At 42.0% G+C, this 22,413-nt stretch overlaps 1 pseudogene; it reads left to right on the forward strand.

The window, feature by feature from the left end:
* The first annotated feature begins 7,947 nt into the window (after positions 1–7,947).
* Positions 7,948–11,660, forward strand: LOC143320589 (uncharacterized; annotated as a pseudogene).
* The last annotated feature ends 10,753 nt before the right edge of the window (positions 11,661–22,413 follow it).

A 22,413-nucleotide genomic window follows, 5' to 3' on the forward strand; every position in this document is an offset into this window, starting at 1 on the left:
TAACAGAGAGGAATTGACCATATTGTCCAGAGGACAGTAACCAAAGCAAAAGATGAATGAGGGCTTGTGATTTGCAGTTAGCAGAGAACTTGCCATGATTGTAGTGACTTCTGAATCCTTCTCTTGTCCCCAAGACATAAATTGATTTTTTCATTATTTTTTCTTTTTTATAAATGCTCCTTCCCTCTCTCTTTGTCTCATTCATAGTCTTCCTTTCCCAGACTCTGACTCTGACAGAAAAATTCATTCATTACAATTACTGAATTTTTAAAAAGTTCAGTCATTTTTTCCAGTAGCATCATTAATCACCCCTCAAATTTCGTCTTAAATAACTTTCATGTTCCAAAAAACATTTTTCCATATGGACCCCTAATGGTAATTTCTCGCTGTATTACATTGTTCATCTAACTGAGGTCAGATTAGGTTAAGTTTCACTGAGTATTCATTGATTGTATTTGATGTTATGTGGCTCTTAGTATTATTTATTGATTCATGGCAGCCTATCAAATAGAATTTTGATGTTTTGTTGATATTTATTTTTTCAGAAATCAGAAATACTTTATTGATCCCTGAGAGGAAATTGTTTTTGTTACAGGTGCTCCTTATAAGAATAGAAGAGATAGAAGAGATTAAGAAGAAGAAGAGAATATATATGTTTAATTAGAAGAGAATATATACATAAATACACACACACACACACACACACGCACACGTGTGTGTATATTTATATATGTGTGTATATATGTGTGTGTGTGTGTGTGTGTGTGTATATATATATATAGAGAGAGAGATTTTTATTTATTAGATTTTCATGAGCTGAACTCAAAGATCTAAAACATTTTCTATATACACACAAAAAAACATTTCTCTCAAATATTGTTCACAAATCTGTCTAAATCTGTGTTAGTGAGCACTCCTTTGCCAAGATAATCCATCCCACCTCACAGGTGTGGCATACCAAGATGCTGATTAGACAGCATGATTATTGCACAGGTGTGCCTTAGGCTAGCCACAATAAAAGGCCACTCTAAAATGTTCAGTTTTGCTTTATTTGGGGGGTCTGGGGGTTCAGAAAACCAGTCAGTATCTGATGTGACCACCATATGCCTCACGCAGTACCACACATCTCCATAGAGTTGATCAGGTTGTTGATTGCGGCCTGTGGAATGTTGGTCCACTCCTCTTCAATGGTTGTGCAAAGTTGCTGGATATTGGCAGGAACTGGAACACGCTGTCGTATATGCCGATCTGGAGCATCCCAAACATGCTCAATGGGTGACATGTCCGGCGAGTATGCTGGCCATGCAAGAACTGGGATGTTTTCAGCTTCCAGGAACTGTGTACAGATCCTTGCAACATGGGGCCGTGCATTATCAAGCTGCAACGAGGTGATGGTCGTGGATGAATGGTACAACAATGGGCCTCAGGATCTCATCAATCTCTGTGCATTCAAAAAGCCGTCAATAAAACATGCTGAATGTGGAGGTCCTGGGCTGGTGTGGTTACACGTGGTCTGCGGTTGTGAGGCCGGTTGGATGTACTGCCAAATTGTCTGAAACGCCTTTGGAGACGGCTTATGGTAGAGAAATGTACTTTCAATTCACGGGCAACAGCTCTGGTGGACATTCCTGCAGTCAGCATGCCAATTGCATGCTCCCTCAAAACTTGCAACACCTGTGGCATTGTGTTGTGTGATAAAACTGAACATTTTAGAGTGCCCTTTTATTGTGGCCAGCCTAAGGCACACCTGTGCAATAATCATGCAGCACCTTGATATGTCACAGGTGAATGGATTATCTTGGCAAAGGAGAAGTGCTCATTAACACAGATTTAAACAGATTTGTGAACAATACTTGAGAGAAATGTTTTTTTGTGTGCATAGAAAATGTTTTAGATCTTTGAGTTCAGCTCATGAAAAATGGGAGCAAAAACAAAAGCGTTGCACTTATATTTTTGTTCAGCGTATATATAGAAAAAGTCCAAGGGCCATTCAGAGGGAGGAGTTGTACAGTTTGATGGCCACAGGCAGGAATGATTTCCTGTTCAGTCGTGCATTTTGGTGGGATGAGTCTCTCACTGAAAGTACTCTTGTGCCTGACCAGCTCATCATGAAGTGGGTGTGAGACATTATCCAAGATAGTCCGTACCTTAGCCAGCATCCTCCTCTCTGACACCGTCAGAGAGTCACAATGTCACTGGCCTTGCGGATCAGTTTGTTGAGTCTGTTGGCGTCCGCTATCCTCACCCTGCTGCCCCAGCACGCAACAGCATAAAGAATAGCACTAGCCACCACAGACTCATAGAAAATCCTGAGCATAGTCTGGCAGATGTTGAAGGACCTCAGTCGCCTCAGAAAATAGAGATGACTCTGGCCCTTCCTGTAGAGAGCATCAGTGTTCTTTGCCCAGTCCAGTTTATTGTCAATATGTACCCCCAGGTACTTGTAATCCTCCACAATGTCCACACTGACCCCCTGGATGGAAACAGGGGTCACCAGTGCCTTGGTTCTCCTCAGGTCCACTACCAGTTCCTTAGTCCTTGCCACGTTTAGTTGCAGATGGTTCTGTTCACACCATGTGACAAAGTTGTCCACAGCATCCCTCCTCATCACCCTTACTGATACATCCAACTATCGCAGAGTTATCAGAAAACTTCTAAAGAGGACAGTCCCCTGCGGGGCCCCAGTGTTGCTGACCATTCTGTCTGACACACAGTGTTGCAGGCACAGGTACTGTGGTCTGCCAGTCAGGTAGTGCACAATCCAGGACACTGGGGGGGCGTCTACCTGCATTGCTGTCAGCTTGTCACCTAGTAGAGCTGAATGAATGGTATTCAATGCACTGGAGAAGTCAAAAAACGTAACCCTCACAGTGCTCGCCGGCTTGTCCAGGTGGGTGTAGACACGGTTGAGCAGGTAGATGATGGTGTCCTCAACTCCAAGTTGGGGCTGATAGGTGAACTGGAGGGGGTCCAAGAGTGGCTTGACCATGGGCCGGAGCTGCTCCAGGGCGAGTCTCTCCAGGGTCTTCATGATGTGGGAGGTCAGTGCCACAGGTCTGTAGTCCTTGGAGGCCCTAGGCCGTGAAGTCTTTGGCACAGGGACGAGGCAGGACGTCTTCCACAGCATGCGGACCCTCTGGAGACTTAGGCTCATGTCGAAGACATAGTGAAGAACTCCACACAGCTGGGGGGCACAGGCTTTGAGCACCCTGGGGCTGACACCATCAGGGCCTGGACCCTTGTTTGAATGGAGTCTCATCAGCTGTCTTCTCACCTGGTCAGCAGTGAAGGTCACTGTGGAGGTGACAGGTGGAGCAGGGTTGTAGTCCTCAGGTTGGAGAGGGGCTCACACAGGAGGATGGGGGGTTGTAAGAAGGAGGAGGAGGAGGGGAGAAGTGGGGAGTGGTTGATAGTGTGATCCAGAGGAGTCGGAGGGGGGATGAGCCAGGCCTGCAGTGTCAAATCTATTAAATAAAAGATTCACTGGAGTTTCCATTCCAGCTTCCTCCTGTGTTTCTCCTTCGCCTCCTTGATTTTTACCTTCACTTCCCCTTGTATTGTTCTCACCTCCTCCTTGTTACCAGCTCTGAAAGCCCTCTTCTTTTCATTAAGGAGGAGTTTGATGTCCTTTGTTACCTACTGCTTGTTGTTTGGATAACAATGGACAGTCCTGGCTGGGACAGTGGAGTCCACACAGAAAGTGATATACTCTGTGATGCACTCTGTGAGCCCATCAATATCCTCCCCATGCGGCTCACAGTGTGCCTGCCAGTCTGTCACCTCAAAACAGCCCCACAGTGTCTCATGTCTCCTCTGACCATCTCCTCACTGTCCTTGTGGTCGCAGGCTGACTCTTCACCAGATGCACATAATAGGGATTGAGGTGCACAAGGTTGTGGTCTGACCTAACCAGAGGGGAAAGGGGAAGCAGCTGTATGCATCCTTAGCATTAGCATACAGCAAGTCCAGGGTTCTCTCCTCTCTTGTAGGACAGCTCAGATACTGAGTGAAGTTGGGCAGTGTTGTGCATTCGGGTTTTGAGTTTGCAGACGGGCTACGGCGAAGTGAATGACGTCACATGCCGACGTCGGGTTGGCAGAGGGGGGGATGTAAACAGTTACGATGATGGCTTGTCAAAATTCCCTTGGCAAATAATATGGCCTGAGCCCAACAACCAACAGTTCAATGTCCGGGCAACAGATACGTTCCTTGATGGTAATGTGACCAGGATTACACCATCGGTTGTTGACTAGAACGGCAAGCCCCTCTCCTTTACACTTACCGCTCTCGGTGCAATCCCGGTTGGCCCGAACAGTCTGAAAGCCACTGATGGAAACGTTGTCGTCGGGTATGTCCTGGTGCAGCCATGTCTCTGTAAAGCACATCAGACTGCACTCCCAGTACTCCCTCTGACTCCTGGCAAGTGCTGTTAGCTCATCCACCTTATTTGCCAGTGACCTCATGCTGCCCATGATGAGAGAGGGGAGACACGGCTTATATCTCCTCTTCTCTATAAACCTCTGTTGTCTCGACCCAGCTATTTTCCTCCGCTATTTCAGTCCTCTCCTGCATTCTCTGTGTGTTTTCCTCTAGATTTCAGTGGGGGTCTCTGATGTTCTGGCCGACAAGCTGGCCGGCCTCAGCACAATCAGATGATCTCTGGAGTAAACAATGCAACCATGAAGTTGCTGCGCATCAGTGCTGTGTCCCAGTGAGAGTAGCAATTCCATAGCGAAGAAACAGACCAGAACTCTCTCGACCAACATGTTTAGAGAGGGCACAGCTTCAAGATGTCAGTCATAAAAATACACGCGATATAGTAAAGAATAAGGCAAAAAAAGTTTGGAAAATTAAGAAAACAAACAGGAGCGACTGCATGCACCGTCAGCACATGCGCACTATTTTGCACAGGTACAACAGGAAAGGTCAAGGGGGGTCATAAAAAACACAGAGATAAATCCTTTGAAACTTGGTAATATCTATACAGATTGTAAGACCAAGCAGTTGACATCTTCTTCCTACAGTTGTTTATTTACCTCCCTGATCCTCCTCCTCAGCTCACTCAGCACATTATTCATCTCTTCTTTACTTCCTGTTTCCACAATGCCCTCTTTTTCCTTGAGGAGAGCCTTTATGGCAGCAGTAATCCAATGTTTCTTGAAAAAAAAACAGTAAAGTCCAGCACTCTCCACACAGAAGTTGATACAGCCATTCTCCCCATGAGCATCACAAAGTATCAAGAATTTGATACCATCAAACCGTTCCCACATTTTCCCGGGGTATACGGTATTACCGGTATTACTGACTAATTAAAAATCACTTTGCAGGGCAGCGTGACGTGCGCAGTTCAGATGGTCAATGCTCACGCTAGGAAGCACCAATCCTTACTTGTAGCATACCAGAATGACGGGGAGAAACTCAGCTAAAAGCCTCAACCAAGCATTGCCACCCTAACAAAACATAATTCATACCTCAAGAAATTATATTCCCATATAACGAAAACATGAAAATAGCGCATGTCAACGGTACTGCATCTGTTGATTTCACCACTTCATGCAAACCACACAAGCCTAGTATCATATGAAAGTCTGATGATCATGAAAGTGTCTGCCTCCTCACTGTGCGACAAAAACACAGCGAGCTAGCAGCCAAAGCTGCAGGGAAAAACTTTGCTAAATCATAAAGCATGTCTTTGCTGTTTTGTTGTCAAAAGTTATATTCCAGCTCAAAAAAAAAAAAAAAAAAACGCTGCTAATGTCTCCTCCTATGACTCGGTGTTAGTTTGAGACCGATCACGAAGGTCCTGGTTGTTTACATAAAGAGGGGGGGGTATCTAGAGTGGAGGGAGCGCTCTTCGTGTAATAACCTATCTCTGGGGTTACTTCCTTCTGGATCGTCATTTGTGTTTCTATGGTGAATTTGGTTGCTGCCCCTTGATTCTCTTGACTCTGACTGGTCGATTGAGGTGTCGATCATCAAAATAGATCAAAGATCACAGAGGACTCTGCTGAGCAGTCCGAGGTGTTATTTTACTGTTTTATTTGCATTTCGTCCTTTTATGAGAGCTAAGAACAATAGCAAGCAGAAAAAAGGCTGAAAAAGTGTTTTTAACAGAGGAGTTTCTCCGTATGCTTGGACAAGATAGCCGTAATCTGCCCAGATGTGCCAAAATGAGTGCCTGGGCATACCTGTGTTAAAACATCTGTAAAACTGCTCAGGTTCATTTTTTTTAGCATGTACTTTTGTACAGTCACCTTTTTCTTTAGTGAAAATTCAACCAGATACATTGAACGGAGTGGGCTTCATTTTTGTTATGACAATGCTCAATGTTAGAGTTAATGTTAGGCCCCTATAGACCTATATGTGCAGCATTTTTTTTTAATGACGGTATTGAAACTGATACTGTTGTTATTTTTAGATACCATGGGATACCTTATTACCGGATTACCGCTCAACCCTACTTCTCAAACAGCTATATTAAAACAGTCCTTCAAACCTTTTTTCAGCCATGTTGGATCATCTTTCCACTGTGTCAGTGACAACTGGCTGCTTGATTATGGCAAATTGAGGTTTGTACACAGGCACAAGGTGCTCCTGGTTATGATCAGACTTTCCCAGGTTAGGGAGAAGTGAAGAGTTATATGCCTTGTTAGTGTTGGCATAAAAAAAAGTGTTTTATTGTCTCTGGTCCAGCATGTAACATATTGAGTGAATGTGGGCAGGAGTGCAGGACAGAGGGGCATGATTAAAGTCACCAGAAATAAGATGAAGGGAATGTGGGTGTTGTGCCTGTGAACTGCTTGCAACAGAATGGAATTACATCACAGGCCATGCCAGTGTTTACAGAAGGGGGAATATATGTCACTATCATGCTAACATGCAAGAACTGCTTCAGTAGATAGAATGGTCTCATGGCAACAGTCCTCCCTCCTGCTTACCACTCTCTGGTTGGTGAAGGTGGATCTGATAGCCTTACAAGAGAATGCACAATGTTAGTTGTAGTGTGTAAGAGATTAAGTGACCTGTGCATGCTATGGGTCTCATCATCCTGCCTTGGGAAGATGGGGGTACAGCAGCCAAATCCCTATTTACAACTAAAGTCCTGATGAACTCTTTTTGGTCAGGAGCTCTTTCCGTCAAGGGGTTCTACAATCTGAGTTGAACGAAGGTCCTCCTTCTCTTTTCATGTGTTAAGATTGTACCAATCACAGCCAATTTTGAAGATGATGACGATTTGAATAGGTGGTGGTCTTGAGGCACACATATATATATATATATATATATATATATATATATATATATATATATATAGTAAATTGGCATTTTTCGAGAATTCCTTAATACACCATTTGAGAAAACATGAAATCTGTGATATTGTTTTCAGTTTGTTATCAGTTTGAATTGAACTTGGACTAGGGTAAGGCTTCATGCTGTGTCCAGGGGTTGAGGTTGCACTTGAGACAGTGGTGTTAGTGGGTGAGTCACCTGAGTGTTTGCTACCTGACTTCAAGTCGTCTGCCCTGATGCTCATCCTCATCACTGATTGTTTCATTTCTTGGTGGAGCATTGCTTTATGATGTGTGTTCTGCACTAATGACGTGCGTTCTACACTCAGCAGGGTGAATGTCAGTTAGGCTGCTGGCCCTAATGCTCAAGACCACCACTATCATGCCAGTACCAAAGCAGTCAGCTGCAGTGGGACTTAATGGACGTGCTGTGACGTGCTGAGGTAAGCGTATTGTCTCATTTCCTGTTTGTGCCACGTTAGTAGCAGCGTACATCTGTCGCTCTTGCTTGTCTGAGTGTAATTTGCTCTGTCTTTTGTTACAGTGGCTTATTACCCACTATTTAAAGTAACATTAGTTCTGCTCAAGCACTCATTAGTCTGTTTTTTTAGTAACTGCTCATTTTACTCGTCTACACACTAGTTTAGCCTAGCAGCTAGCGATGGCTTCTCTCTCTCTCCCTCCAGCTCTCTCCTGCTTGGTGTGTCAGATGTTTAGCTACTCCTCTGCCTGCATTAATGATAGCAGTACATGTAATAAATGTAGTTTATTTGGTGAGTTGGAGGTGAGGCTTAGTGAATTGGAAGCACAGTTCCACACCATGGATACCAACAGCTCCCAAGCAACTGGGAAACCAGGAAGGCTGGGTGGCTGTTCGAAGGAAACATAGTCCCATGCAGAAGCCCATGGTTCACCACCGACTTCATGTTTCTAACAGGTCCCCACTCAGTGACACACCCACTGAGAAACCAACTCTGATGGCAGGTCCATTTTGAGAAACGTGAAGTTAGCGACACCACCGAAGATAGTAAAATGCCTGCCAGGGGCCAGAGCAGGCGACGTCGAATCAAATTTGAAACTGCTGGCTAAGGATAAGCATAAATACAGAAAGATTGTTATTCACGTCGGTGGTAATGGCACCCGGTTCCGCCAATCGGAGGTTACTAAAATAAATGTGGAATCGGGCTGTACATATGCAAAAACAATGTTGAACTCCGTAGTTTTCTCTGGACCCCTGCCAAATCTGACCAATGATAACATGTTTGTCACGCATGTCATCATTCGCTCGCTGGCTGAAGAGGTGGTGTTCAGCAAACAGTGTGGGCTTCATTGATAATTGGCAGACTTTCTGGGGAAGACCTTGTCTGACATTATATCTGACATAAAGACCTGGATGACCAGCAATTTTCTGATGCTAAACTCGGACAAAACTGAAGTTATAGTACTGGGCCCTAAACACCTTAGAAACTCACTTTCTGTTATCTGTCACTTCAGTTGCAGTTATGGATGGCATTGCACTGGCCTACAGCCAGGCCTCCTGGGAGTTGTCTTTGATCAGGACATGTCCTTTCACTCCCATGTAAAACAAATTTCAAGGACTGCCTTTTTTCAACTATGTAACATTGCAATAATCAGACACATCTTGTCTCAAAATGATGCAGAAAAACTCATCCATGTATTCGTAACTTACAGGTTGGATTGTTGCAATTCCTTACTATCAGGCTGCCCAAATTTGTTGCTGAATATCTTACAGTTACTCCAGAATACTGCAGCATGTGTTCTGACAACAACAAGGAAGAGAGATCATATTTCTTTGATATTAGTCACTCCTCACTGGCTCCCTGTAAAATTCAGAATCAAATTTAAAATCCTCCTCCTCACCTACAAAGCCATAAATGATCAGGCACCTTCTTATCTTAAAGAGCTCATGGTACCTGATTACCCCACTAGAAGACTGTGTTTCAGAATGCAGACTTACTTGTGGTTCCTAAAGTCTGCAAATGCAGAATGGGAGCCAGAGCGTTTAGCTATCAAGCTCCTTTCCTGTGGAACCATCCTCCAATCTTTGTCTGGGAGGCAGACACTGTCTCTACATTTAAGAGTGTGCTTAAAACTTCCCTTTTTGATAATATCTTATAGTTAGGGCTGGCTCAGGCTTGCCCTGGACCAGTCCCTAGTTATACTGCTATAGGATTAGACTGTCGGGGGGCAGTTCTTCTCTCCCTCTCCATCTGTACGCTTTCATGTCCTACCACAACATGTTACTAACTTAGCCTCTTTCCTGGAGTCTTTGTGCTTTGTGATCTCGCAGGTTCCCATAGATAGTGGCTGAATCTGGATTGTGGATTACAGCTACGTCTCCTGCAATGGCCTTGCCTGACATCCACTGCAACTGCTACTACTATTATTACTTCCACTGTCACTGTTATTGTGATTACATTTCTGTCTGTCTCTCTCTGTCTGTCTCTCATTCTCTCTCCCTTGCTCTCTCTCTCACACCCAACCGGTCGACGCAGATGGCCGCCCACCCAGAGCCTGGTTCTGTCTCTGTCTCGTCACTGTCGCCAAGTGCTTGCTCATGAGGGATTTGATGGGTCTCTGTAGATAAAAGAGTTTGGTCTGTACTAGCTTTATAGGGAAAGTGTCCTCAGTCAACCTCTGTTATGATATGGCGCTATACAAATAAAAAAAAATAATTTAATTGAAATAGAATTGAATTAATGATTTCTGCCCTGTCGCACTTGCCCCCATCATCACAAAGTGCTTCGAGAGGCTGGTCTTCCACCTCAAACGCTGTCTTCCCCCCACACTGGACCCCCATCATTTTGCCTACTGCTCAAACAAGTCAACAGAGGATGCCATCTCCATGGCACTGCACTCCACCCTGACGCACCTTGACAACAACAACACCTATGTGAGGATGCTGTTCATCGACTTCAGCTCAGCATTCAACAGTCATCCCCTTCAAGTTGGTCAACAAACTCAGTGAGCTTGGCATCAGCACCTCTCTCTGCAACTGGACCCTGGACTTCCCGACCAACAGACCCCAGTCTGTTAGGTTAGGCAACCACACCTCCGCCACCCTGATCCTGAACACCAGCGTCCCACAGGGCTGTATGCTGGCCCTCTTCTCTGCTCCCTCTTCATCCATGACTGTGTGCCTTTGCATGACTCCAACTCCATCATCAAGTTCACAGACGACACCACGGTGATAGGTCTGATTAACAACGATGATGAGTCAGCCCACAGGGATGAGATTCAGGAGCTGGTGATGTGGTGTGCCGACAACAACCCGACCCTCAACACCAAGAAGACCAAGAAGCTCATTGTGGACTACAGGAAAACTAAAGGCTGCAGTCACACCCCCATTCACATCAACAGGGCTGAGGTTGAATGTGTCTCCAACTTCAAATTCCTGGGCAACTTCTCCTGGACCTCAACTCCTCTGTCCTGATAAAAAAAAAAAAGGCTCAAGAGTGCCTCAACTTCCTGAGGAGTCTGAAGAAAGTTAACCTGGCTCCCCAAATCCTAGTTAACTTCTACCTCTGCACCATCGAGAGCATCTTGACTGACTGCATCTCAGTATGGTACGGCAGCCACTGAGTGGAAGACCCTGCAGCATGGACTGTTTGCCATCCTCCCATCTGGCAGGAGGTTCAGGAGCCTCTGTTCCCACACTTACAGACACAGGAACACCTTCTTCCCCAGAGCTGTTACCCTTTAATGATTCTCAACATGCCACAGACACTCTCTTCCTCTGCAAAGCCCTTTGACTACCTTATCTGTTTATTTGTTTGTTGATGTTGTTATAACGTGTGTCAGAACCCTGGTCTCCAATTTGAGTGTGGGAGTGGGAATGTGATTGCACAATTTTGCTGTCAAAGTGAGGGTTTGGTGGGGATATGTGGCTTTGGATCACAGTAGGTGGACTGGGACTGGGTGTAACATGTATAACAGTACCGACAGATACATCAATTATAATGTCAAGTACAAGTATCCATTATCTTACATATGAACTCATTCAATGTCAACAACTGACCCATACCTTCATCTTCAAGTTCTTGCAGGCTTTCAGACTGCATGTAGAAGACAACATAGTCAATGCGGCTTTCCTCCTCACTTGGGCTCAACTTGGCTACGTCTTGTTCGTTACCTGCAATGTCCCTTGCAACCTGGTAGATGTCAGCGCTTGAGAGTCTGAACAAATTCCTCTTGATGATCCACACCCATTCTTTGTGTGCCACAGACATGGTGTGCTCTGTCCCAATGGCAGTGCAGCGTAGCTTTGTGGTGCATGTGGACTTTCTGAACCAGCTCCGTAGCTCCCTGGTGAATGGCAAATGGATTGAGCAGTGTGGCTCTCTGGCTAAGTGAAGATCCTTCTCCTGCGTCAATCTACCTCTGAACACATCCACCGTCTGACTCCTGGGTTGCAGTCATGTCTCTTTGCTTCGGTCTTGTTGTTCTGGTATTACTGGATCTGCTCCCCTGAAGATTGAGAAGAGGAGAGATCCCAGACAGGCCCCCACAATTTGTTACTGGTCTCAAAGATTATGACTGCAGTAACAAAAAGGATCAGGTTCAATGTCTTTCAAACCCCCTGAGAGAAAACACAGGTAAGATGTTAGAAGGAATGACATTGCTTCTCTCTTTCTTCTCTCTCTTTGCTTTCCCCCAAGGGGAGGGCTGAAGCACTCACCTTAGGAAGACAAAGGAACAACCCATCTGAGTTCATTGGTTCCGCTCTTCTCCTTTCTAATAATCTAAGGGTTATCCTCACATTAAATGTAAAAAGTAATTACTCTGAATTTTAATCTTTTTATTGAGAGGTTATGTTCAAGACACCAAGCAAAAGTGGGTACTCAACAATGTTTAAAATAACAATTGATAAGCAATACTGGATTTGGACACTCCTCTGGCCTGTTCCCCTTAGGTCACCTCTCCAGTGTTTTGTGAATCTTCTGAATCCATCTGTTGCACATTTGCAGAAACATTTATTAAACATTCACTTTCTTACTCATCTTCCTCCGTCTGATTTGTAGCATTTTGCGTCTTTTGGCACAAAATCCATAACAGTAGATAGGACTTGAAAATCCTCACAACTGCACATGCATGCAGGGATAAACAGAATGGACAGCTTTTTAAGGGCTGTCATGTACTCCGTAATCTGGAGTTACAGTGCATGGCTAACAAAACCTTCTTGGCAAAGGTTGGGGAAAGATCACGGTCATAGTTGAAATGAATGCCTCCTTTTGGTTTGCCTGGTTCCAGACCTCTGATCACTGCCTACCTGTCCAGTATGTTCAGTGATTCAAACAGCTGTGGTGTTGTGCTCATTGATGGCTGTTTGTGCTGTTGAGAAACACTTGACCAATCAGAGCCAAACACGTAGTATGCCCAACCATCCACCATGAGATCCTCATCCTCCTGGAAGCAGCATAATCCAGCCATTCTCCCAAAAGAATGGTCTGTATGTTTGTATACTTTTTTTTTCTTTTTTTTTTCTTTTTTTTAACAGATATGTACTTGAAATTAAAATGTCAGAGATCATCTCAAAATTTGCAAGAATTGAAACTGCCTGGGATTCAACATGTTAAAATTGCACTATTGATTCTGCAGAAGTAGCTGGAGATGAGGAACTGATTTTGTAATAATCTGTCTTTGCTCTCTTGTTATACAGTTCAGGCTGCAGAGGACAGAAAAACATTCACATGGAGGATGATGATTTTCCAAGCCAAAATCCAAGCAGGGAAGAAATTAGTGATTCTAAGATGATACTGAATGAATGAATACATGTTGGAGCTGAAGAATATCATTTATTCCTGTCTGCTACATGTCAACCAGACATGAGGTGCATTTTTTTTTTAATAAAACTCCATATTTTGAAGGGACAGGAAAAGGATTTGTGAAATCCTGGGAATAGGATTTTGACTGGTGTCGCTCTTTCTACAGGCTGATTACTGCTGTATTTGCCGGCAGAATTAAATAGAAACGTGATTTGCATGTGACATTGAGGGTTTTAGTGCTTCAAACTGTATCTCCCTGGAATTAACATGCAGACAAGCCTATCTGTATGTATGTGGCTGCTCTGAGAGGTTCAAACCACTGCTTTGTTTCGGGGCAAGAGGTTATGTAGAGACTAGAGCCAGCTCTCTCCTCATCTCAACACTTACCTCCCTCTTTTGTACTCCAGAATTGATGCACTCAATAGTACAGTAGGTTTTCTTTTAATCTTCCTGAATTGATGCCACTGCTTTTTGTCCACCTTAGCTCTGGGTTCAGAATGCTCTCAACAGTGGGTGCTCTTTTGATATCATCAATGAATCCCCCACCCTCCCACCACCAGCCCCAATTTTTGAAGCACAAATGTACAAGATGTGTAACATGAGAGTTTGTATTCCATGCACCACAATAATCATGTATTTCTTTCCTCAATCAGACTTTTCTGAAAATGTTATCTCATTCTCTCCCAATCAATTCTCACCTCAAAGCAGCATTGAGACACCTATTATATTTCAACTCAATATGATGCTGTCACTTGAAATCAATTTTGTGCCTCAGAGGTTCACTTTGCTTCTCAAAAAAGGAATGGTGAAACTCTCTTGGACAACCAAGGTAATTCTGAAATGTTCCCAAATGCCTTTTCACCTTTGTGCTGTCTGTAACGTCGACGATGATTCTCTCAGACTAAAGAAAGGTGACACTTTGCCAAAGTGCCTTCAAAAGTGAAAATGAAGAAAGAATTTACTGGACTTTTTTTTTTTTTTTTTTTTTTTTTAGGCCAGAAGCTGTTCTCTGATGTCTTTACAATCTGAACATGAGGAAAACCCCACACACGTGCATACCTGTACACCAAAAATAAATAAATAATAGACGCGGCATAGATAGAGAGGAGACAAGAGTTGATAATAGAAGAATTAATTGTAGACATGACATCTAGTTTGAGCACTGACTGAGTTGCCTGGAAGTTAAAGACCCGACTTCTGGATGAATAAGAGGAAGACATGACAGGTGGACTCAAATCATGGTTTGGTAAGTGTTAAAGGTACACTAAATTGGTGAATCCATAGGAAGATGACGCCATTCAGGATAAAGCAAGCTTAGGTAGTACCAAAATGAAAAATGTAAGTAAAGACCTGAACATGAATTTGCACTGGGTCAGTTATCCTGGGCCTCCTGATACTGCTTGAGAAATGGAAATTACAAACTCCAAAACAGCACAGGTGTGTGTTGGCTAATCTCCATAGTGTGAAAAAGAGGAGCATATCCATTGTCTGTCTGTGGGTTATGGACACTCTAAGCAACAAATTGAGGCAAAGACTTTGCTTGGTGTTTAATCTGAGCATGTTGTCATTCAGTGTTGACATTTTTATTATCTAATTATTATCGTTATCTGTCCAGAACTATACTTCTACATTGTCATAGTAAAATTCTATCTATGAAAATTCTAAGTAAAATGTGGTAAATTTGTTCTAGGTACACACATAGTAGTTATCTCTGTCTAAACTATGGATATATCTGATTTGTGTGAGAAATTCTATTTCAGTATTCTCAAATTAATTTAATTTAGTGTTAGTTTTAATTTCATCCCTGAAAATGAAAATTTCACAACTGTTTTTAAAGTTTTTAAATTTGTTCAGAATATATAAATGATCAAAATTTATATAATCCGCCTCAAAATTGATGTGAAACTACATGCTGATCTGTTGGTAAATGCACACACACTGACAAGAGTAGCCAAAAGGGATTACATTGGTGAAAATGTGTACAAAAGCATGTATTTACTCAGGTCTGAAATCATCTACTGAGCTATAGAATCAATAAATGTGTTTTAAGCCTGACGCCTTATCTTGAGACTTTAACATTAACCTTCCATTAACCATTACACAAGCACTTAATTGCACCTCAGTCAATAATGTTAATTAACACAGGCATTTGCTTTAGTTTTAGAGATATGTGTATTCATGTTATGGTAAAGTGGTGATCTTTGGATGGGGATATTAGAAGTTGAAAAAGCTAATACAGAGTGAAATATTTCATGTTGAAATGAGTTATGATGCTGAATGCATTTCTTTGCACTAATCTAAGTGAGAGGTCAATGGCTTTCAGGACCGTGATACCAAAGTGATGGGGATACTCACCGTCCCACCTTAACCTCCCGTTCTAACTTGGCCCAGTGGAATACAACAAATGGTGTGCATAATTGAACATTACTTCCCTGATGATTTCTGGCAGGGCTGGTGGGGATTCTCCCAGGTCAACAATTATGTCATTTTAAGAGGAAAAATGGGACTAATTTTGCTCTTTGATCTCTCTTAAATGATAATTGAAGCCAATGATCATTATTAGTCTGTATGGAAAATAACTCGTAGAGAACGACTTAGATGTATTATTTCCAACATTGTAGTTGAGTCCAAGAAAGTATGGCTGCAAATGCCATGCCTGCATGCCTGCAATGCAAAACTTATTTAATTTTAATTTAATTTAAAATTTGCACTAAATCACAATATCAACTTGCATGCTCTGAAGATCCTGTTATTGTGTCTGTGGCAAAGAGGATTAAGAAATGTCACACTTTGCCATTTTTATTGCTACAAAAAAAAAAAGAAAGAAAGAAAGACAAATTTCACCACTATATATGATTTTATATACTGAAGGTGCTTTTGTTGTAGCAACTTGTACAATTACTGAACAGTTTCCTCCAAACTCACTACCAGTGTTTCAGTTGTGAACTGTGTTGAGTTACAGTGACATATGAAGAGAGTACCTGATTGGCCACATGATGATGTGACTGGTCTCAAAAAAGCATTTTTAATCCAGAGACAGTTTTAACCAACATTTGTTACTTTTTATCTTAGAGTCTATACATGACATTGAAATAAAAACTGTCAACACTGCATATGTTCCAGTAAGGATGTTAATGTGATATTTTGTTGGGAAATACTACTTTTTACTTAATTAAAATGGTACAATATATAGAACTGATGTGGGATGTAAAATAAAATAGAATCTAAGGCAGGCAACCAGAAACAGTCTCAGGTATTTTCAGAATATGGTGGACAGCCTTTCACATCCATGGTGTCATTGAAATGTGGATGAGCTCATTTATTTTTACTTTGTTGGGATCTTATTTCAAAACTTTGGCAGGATGATTCATCAAAATATCCCTAAATGCCACTTGAAAAAAATTAACAGGTTATTACTGTGTCAGATGGTAGGAAGAAATTGTTTCAGCTTACAGAGGGCTCTGTGACAGGTGCATTGTGGGAGAATTGATTCTAACATAGGGGGTAAGTGAATTGTCATTACCTGTCTGTTCCGTATGACACTTGGCTGGGCGCCATCTGATATGTTACAGGAGTTTTGAATTGGCCTGCCGCCCTCGCTCCAGCTAGCAGCTGACTCTCCACATTAGCAGGGTGAAGATATAAGCCTTCTCTTCACAGGTCAAAAGCTCAGCCACTCAGAGGTTACACATCAGTCAACCAGAGTGTGAGATTTGTGAAGTTGAGTAACAAAACTGCAAGCATGAAAGATGGTTGCATTTTCTCTCTCTTTGCTTATTCAAACATCACAAGACAGACATGGATAGAGGGGAAATGAAGGAAAACTGAGAAGTGTGGGATGGCTGCTCTGCAAAGAATGATTGTCAATTCATTCTGAAAACCTCGGCAAGAGGGATCAATACAATATATGTTCCTCCATTAGCTTGATTAAAAAGAGGGATGGATGAAGGCTGTAAGCTAAACAACTTTATTCCATGGATTATACAAGGACAAGGGCTTTGGTTATAAAGAGCCACAGATTAAGTATGGATAGAGGAAAGAGAGAGAAGCACTGCAGTCAGGGAACAAGGCTGACCCCAGACTTTCAGGCGGCGTATAAGCAGAATTAAACACCAGGGTGACTGCGGTCCCAGCACCACATTGTTACTCATAAGACAGAATATCTTGTAAACTGTCCACCATATAGTCACAAAACATACTACACCATATGGCCAACAATCTGTCAAAAACAAACATCATACTCATATGTATTGTATATGTAGGCATATACTGTATGTATAAATGCACTGTTCTGACCAAAATGAGACTCACAAATTTTTCTACTCAGAAATGAGATCATTGATCTTTATTGCAATCCATATTCTTCATGCAGAGAATACAAGCAATATGATTATGGACGAATGGTAAATGACATAAAACTTTTCTCTAAACTCTCGAAGTACTAATAAAAAAAATACTTCAGCCTGACCATACATCTGCATTTCACCGCATTTCACTCTGCTATCACTCACACACATTAGATTAATTTACATTGTCCTGCCCCCCTCTTCTCTGTACACAGTTTGTCATGTGCAATAACACACACTTGTCATTTGTTGACGCAGTTTAGGGAGAAATGGTATGTTATGGTTTGAAACAACAGATCAACACGGTGTGTTGCAGATCAGGGCTCTGAACAAGCCTGTGAAGTTCTTTCATAGCTTACTGGGAAAACATTTCTTTATGAAGATGACTTTGTGCAGAGGGCATGGACATGTTGAAATAGGAAACAAACAATCACAAGTTGTTGATTCAAAGTTACTTGTAAATCATTGCATGGTGGACATTAAAGTATGTGGTTAGGGGTATTCACATATTTTTGGGCTTATACTTTAGGGCACCTATTTAGTGGTAAGGTGGCAGTTATTCTTCTGATTATTATTATTAATATTATTTTTATCATGATTATTTTCAGTTTATTTTTATAGCACCAAATCAGAACAAAAGTTATCTCATGACAGTTTCGATATAGAGCTAGTCTAGACCATATTCTTGAATGTACAGAGACCCAACATTCCCCCCATGAGCAAGCACCTTGCAACAGTATCAGGGAAAAATGTCCTGTCATTAGGCAGAAACCTTGAACCAAACCAGCCTCTGGATGGGCAGCCATCTGCCTCGACTGGAGGAATAGAGATGGAGAGAGAGAGAGAAGAGAGTGGGATATGCACAGTAATGACAACAATGATAAACACAGCTATAATGATAGAAATATGACTAATAATAAAATATAATATGATGGAATATGTGTATGTATGTATATGATATTATATGTATATATGAATATATGATAATATACGAATGCAGACAGTATGTACAGTATATAATAAACAGTAACATGTATAAAATAATTATAGAAATATGACTAATAATAGTGACAATAGCAGTGGGCTTCACCCAGGGTCATGGCAGTAGGCAACCATGATTCACAATTCAGGTGCAGCCACAATACACTGGAGTCCGCAAGATGAAAAAACACAAGGACTCCAGAGGGGGGAACCAGAAGTCAAAGTGACAAGCCAAGTTAGTGATTTGCCTTCATGGAACATGAACACATACAGAGAGGGAGAGAGAAGCTCAGTGAATCATGGGAATGTCAGTTTAAGCATCTAGGAACATAACTACGGAATGGTCCAAGGCAAACCTGAGCCAGCCCTAACTGCAAACTTTCTCAAAAAGCAAAGTTTTAAGACTACTCCTAATGTAGAGAGGGTGTCACCAGAGACTGGATGATGGTCCCACAGGAGAGGGCTTGAGTTTGATGAGGTAAGTGTATCGTCTCATTTCCTGTTTCCGGTTGTTGGGTTATTAGTAGCATATAACTGTTGCTTTTGCTCATCTGAGTTCAATTTGCTCTGTCTTTTGCTACAGTGGGTTATTACCCGCTATTTAAAGTAACATTAGTACTGCTCAAACACTGATAAGTCTGTTTTTTTAGCGACTGCTAATTTTACTCTACACACTTGTCTGCTCTGCTAGCCAGTTTAGCCTAGCAGCTAGTGATAGCTTCGCTCCCTCTCACTCTCTTTCTTGTGCCCGGTGTGTCAGATGTTTAGTTGCTCCTCTGCCTCCTTTACTGATACTGGTACATGTAATAAATATAGTTAATTTGATGAGTTGGAGGCAAGGCTTAGTGAATTGGAAGTGCGGCTCTGCACCATGGAAACCAAATCATTAGCTGTAATTAGACAGGCCCCCGTAGCCGGTGCGGACCAGCCAAGTGTAGCTCCCCCTAGCCATCCCTCAACAGCTCCCAAGCAGCTGGGAAACTGGGGAGGCTGGGTTACTTTTTGAAGGAAGAATAGTCCTCTTCACCAATATTCAGTTTGTGGGGTGGGTTATATTGAGGCTTCTTCGAAATTTTGAATGCTGTGATTAACACATTTTTATGATTTCCTAAACTTCATATCACTGTATTTTTTTTTATATCAATATTGTATCAAGTATAAATAAAATATGAAAAGTGGTACACTCAAACATCAGTCTCACTCTTTTCACTGTATTAGCAATATACGAGAATGTATCTTAAGACAGGAGAAAGATTTTAAAAGAGGGATGTATTTATGTCCTCATAATGGGAATGAAAATGAGGTGCAGGCCTGGCCTTGTATTTTGGGAAGAGTGTCCAATAATGTGTGTAATAATTAGTAAATGCAGTGCAATTAATTCTTACAGTTAGCAGTAACAGCATTGCTGTTGGGCAAAAATTCAGTTTTTAATATGTTCACATACTTTAAACTTCTGAAATAAAGTTGCCACATCATGTGCTTGGTCAACACTGATTCTGGGATGGTCAGAGACCAAGAGAAGGAAGAGAGGGCGAGTTTTTATGGTGAGATATGAACCCAAGATACAGCCACATGGGTCTTGGAGTGGAAACCATGGTTAATCTGCTTACAGTGTAAATAGTTAATTACCGAGTTAGGTTAAATTGGCTTGTTAGTTATGTTCAAATCCTCTTGTTAGCTTTGTATAAATTAAAGATCATAGATAATTGCACTTGTACTTTTTCTATCATAGTGACATTGTTGTAATATTACTATTTGGCAATATTTATTGCTTGTGTTTATAAAGGTAGTACATTTTTTGTGCAGTTTTAAAAATAATGTAATGTGCATGCTCCACAAATATTTAAGTGTAAATTTTAAATTTAAAGCGCATGGATAGATCTAAAATTTGGATGCATTTCTGACAATTATGTACATTGTTGACATTTATCTTCTCCTTGCTTCATAGGATTTTGATGCAGTGCAAAGAATGCAAGTTTTCCCAGCCCAGGTCAAGACGTGCTCCTAAAGCATTACAGACTTCAACATTAACAGGGATGATTCTAGCCACTACCGTGCCTGCATACAGACTGCATCTGCATTTTCAAGACAACTGGTGCATTAAAATTCCACCTTTCAAGAGCACATAAACAGTCTCAAAAGCCTGAAGTGCATGTCACATTTGTTTATGAACTGTGTGAGTTTCAAGACCTCTGTGCACCACCAAAATACATAGGCCACCTGAGGACTCATTTGAAGTAGCAGGTGACTTTGTTGTCCGTTCAAAACCTGTGAATTTAAAGTAATATACTTGCATCCTTCAGGAAGCCATGTGAGCTGCAATCACAAATCTTATAGTGATTTTAGACAATCTGTAATAAGCCCAACAACTCACACTGATCTACCAGAGGAGGAGGAAGAATTGCCTGCTGTGTGTAGTGATTCACAGCCTGCTGTTGGTGGTTCTGAAACAAGAGGACAGCCCATACTTAGAGCCTGTGGACAATTGTACAATTGAACACAAACTTGCATCATTGTTTCTGTACATGTAAACTGTGTTGCATATTTCTAAAAATGCAACTCAGCAAATAGTGGATTTAGTGATATTGAGTCATTCTCCAAGTTTACAGCCAAGTAATCAATCAGGGACATTTTGAAAAAATCTGAAAGTCGTATTGATGAGTCTTTTGCAGAAGAACTAACACAGCTGATATCAGACTCCATATATAGTGCATCTTGGAGAGTTCAGTACCTAACAACAGAATCAACCATCAAAATTTCTGGATTGCTGTTAACTCCTTAGCTGTTGTAAACAGCTAGATTTGGCGGAAGCTGGCGCACAATGCTAACCAGGCTAGTGAGATCAGTATCAATGTCGGTTGTGCTGAAAGGTCAAGGAGGGGTGGGAAATGGAGATCAGTCAGAGTGGCAGGAGCTCCACTACTGTCTTCCGTTAATGAAGTACCCACGCAAGTGTGATGCAGGAGGTTGAGGAGCCAAGTGCAGAGTCACCACAACACAGATATTGCTTATGACAACTTTACAGTTTTTCTCAATTGCTAAAACACAAAACCTGGTTCCTGTAGCACAAAAGCCCAAACCTTTTTGTCATTCCCAGAAGCACACACACATTTCCCATAAACAAAAACACAATTCACCTGTTTCCACACATGACTCAATATTAAAAACACTTTCTGCAAAACCTTACATAAAAGTGGCCAAATAAATCATTCATTGCATGCTCTCAATATAATTAACTCAAATTATCATAACCTAAACTCAGAGACCACCCCCTTTTCCAGGTGAAAACACTCAGCCTAAAAATTGTTAACACACCAATCAGAATTGGGGGTCAATAAATAGAACCTAGAGGCATGTTCATGTCCTTTGGAACAATGGATCCCAACCATGCAGAGGTTGAGAGACAAGAGAGACAAGAGATGCCGATGCTGATGAACCTGTACATGTGCTCAGTATGGAAATGCTGTGAATAAACCCTATTCTTGACATTTTGGTGGCAGTGTGTTGAATTAATCCCTCCTGTGTGTAACAAACACTCATGTAGTCTGTGTTTTGACAGCTTGTGTGTATTGTCTGAGGGTAAAAACTGATTGGGACCCAGAAGTTAGATGTTTGTTCTGTTGGGTGTGAGTTTTTAAAATTGTGTGTGAAGATTTGAGAAAATGGTGAGTTGTTCCAGGAATTGTGTCTTAGCAGTTGAGAAAAACTGTAATCTTAAACTTGGAAGGAGATAAGCAGCAACAAGTACACACTCTCTTGTAATGTACAGTGAATCAAACACCAAGCAGTCACAGGCAGGCAAAGATCCAGGAAGTGCTGAATATCAAGTCTCTGAGTCTCTTTAAGTGTGGCACACACCAAACTTAGAGGGCAGTGGGCAAGGAACTGAAGAATGGAGAGCTGGACAGGAGTGGAACAGGGAACCTCAGGCAGTTAGTCTGGGGACTGGCCTATGGTGGAGTAGGTAAACTCAGGACAGGATGGGGAAACCTCAGGCAAATGGCCGGAGGGCTG

This window comes from Chaetodon auriga, chromosome 5, assembly GCF_051107435.1.
Source record: "Chaetodon auriga isolate fChaAug3 chromosome 5, fChaAug3.hap1, whole genome shotgun sequence".
Lineage (NCBI taxonomy): Eukaryota > Metazoa > Chordata > Actinopteri > Chaetodontiformes > Chaetodontidae > Chaetodon > Chaetodon auriga.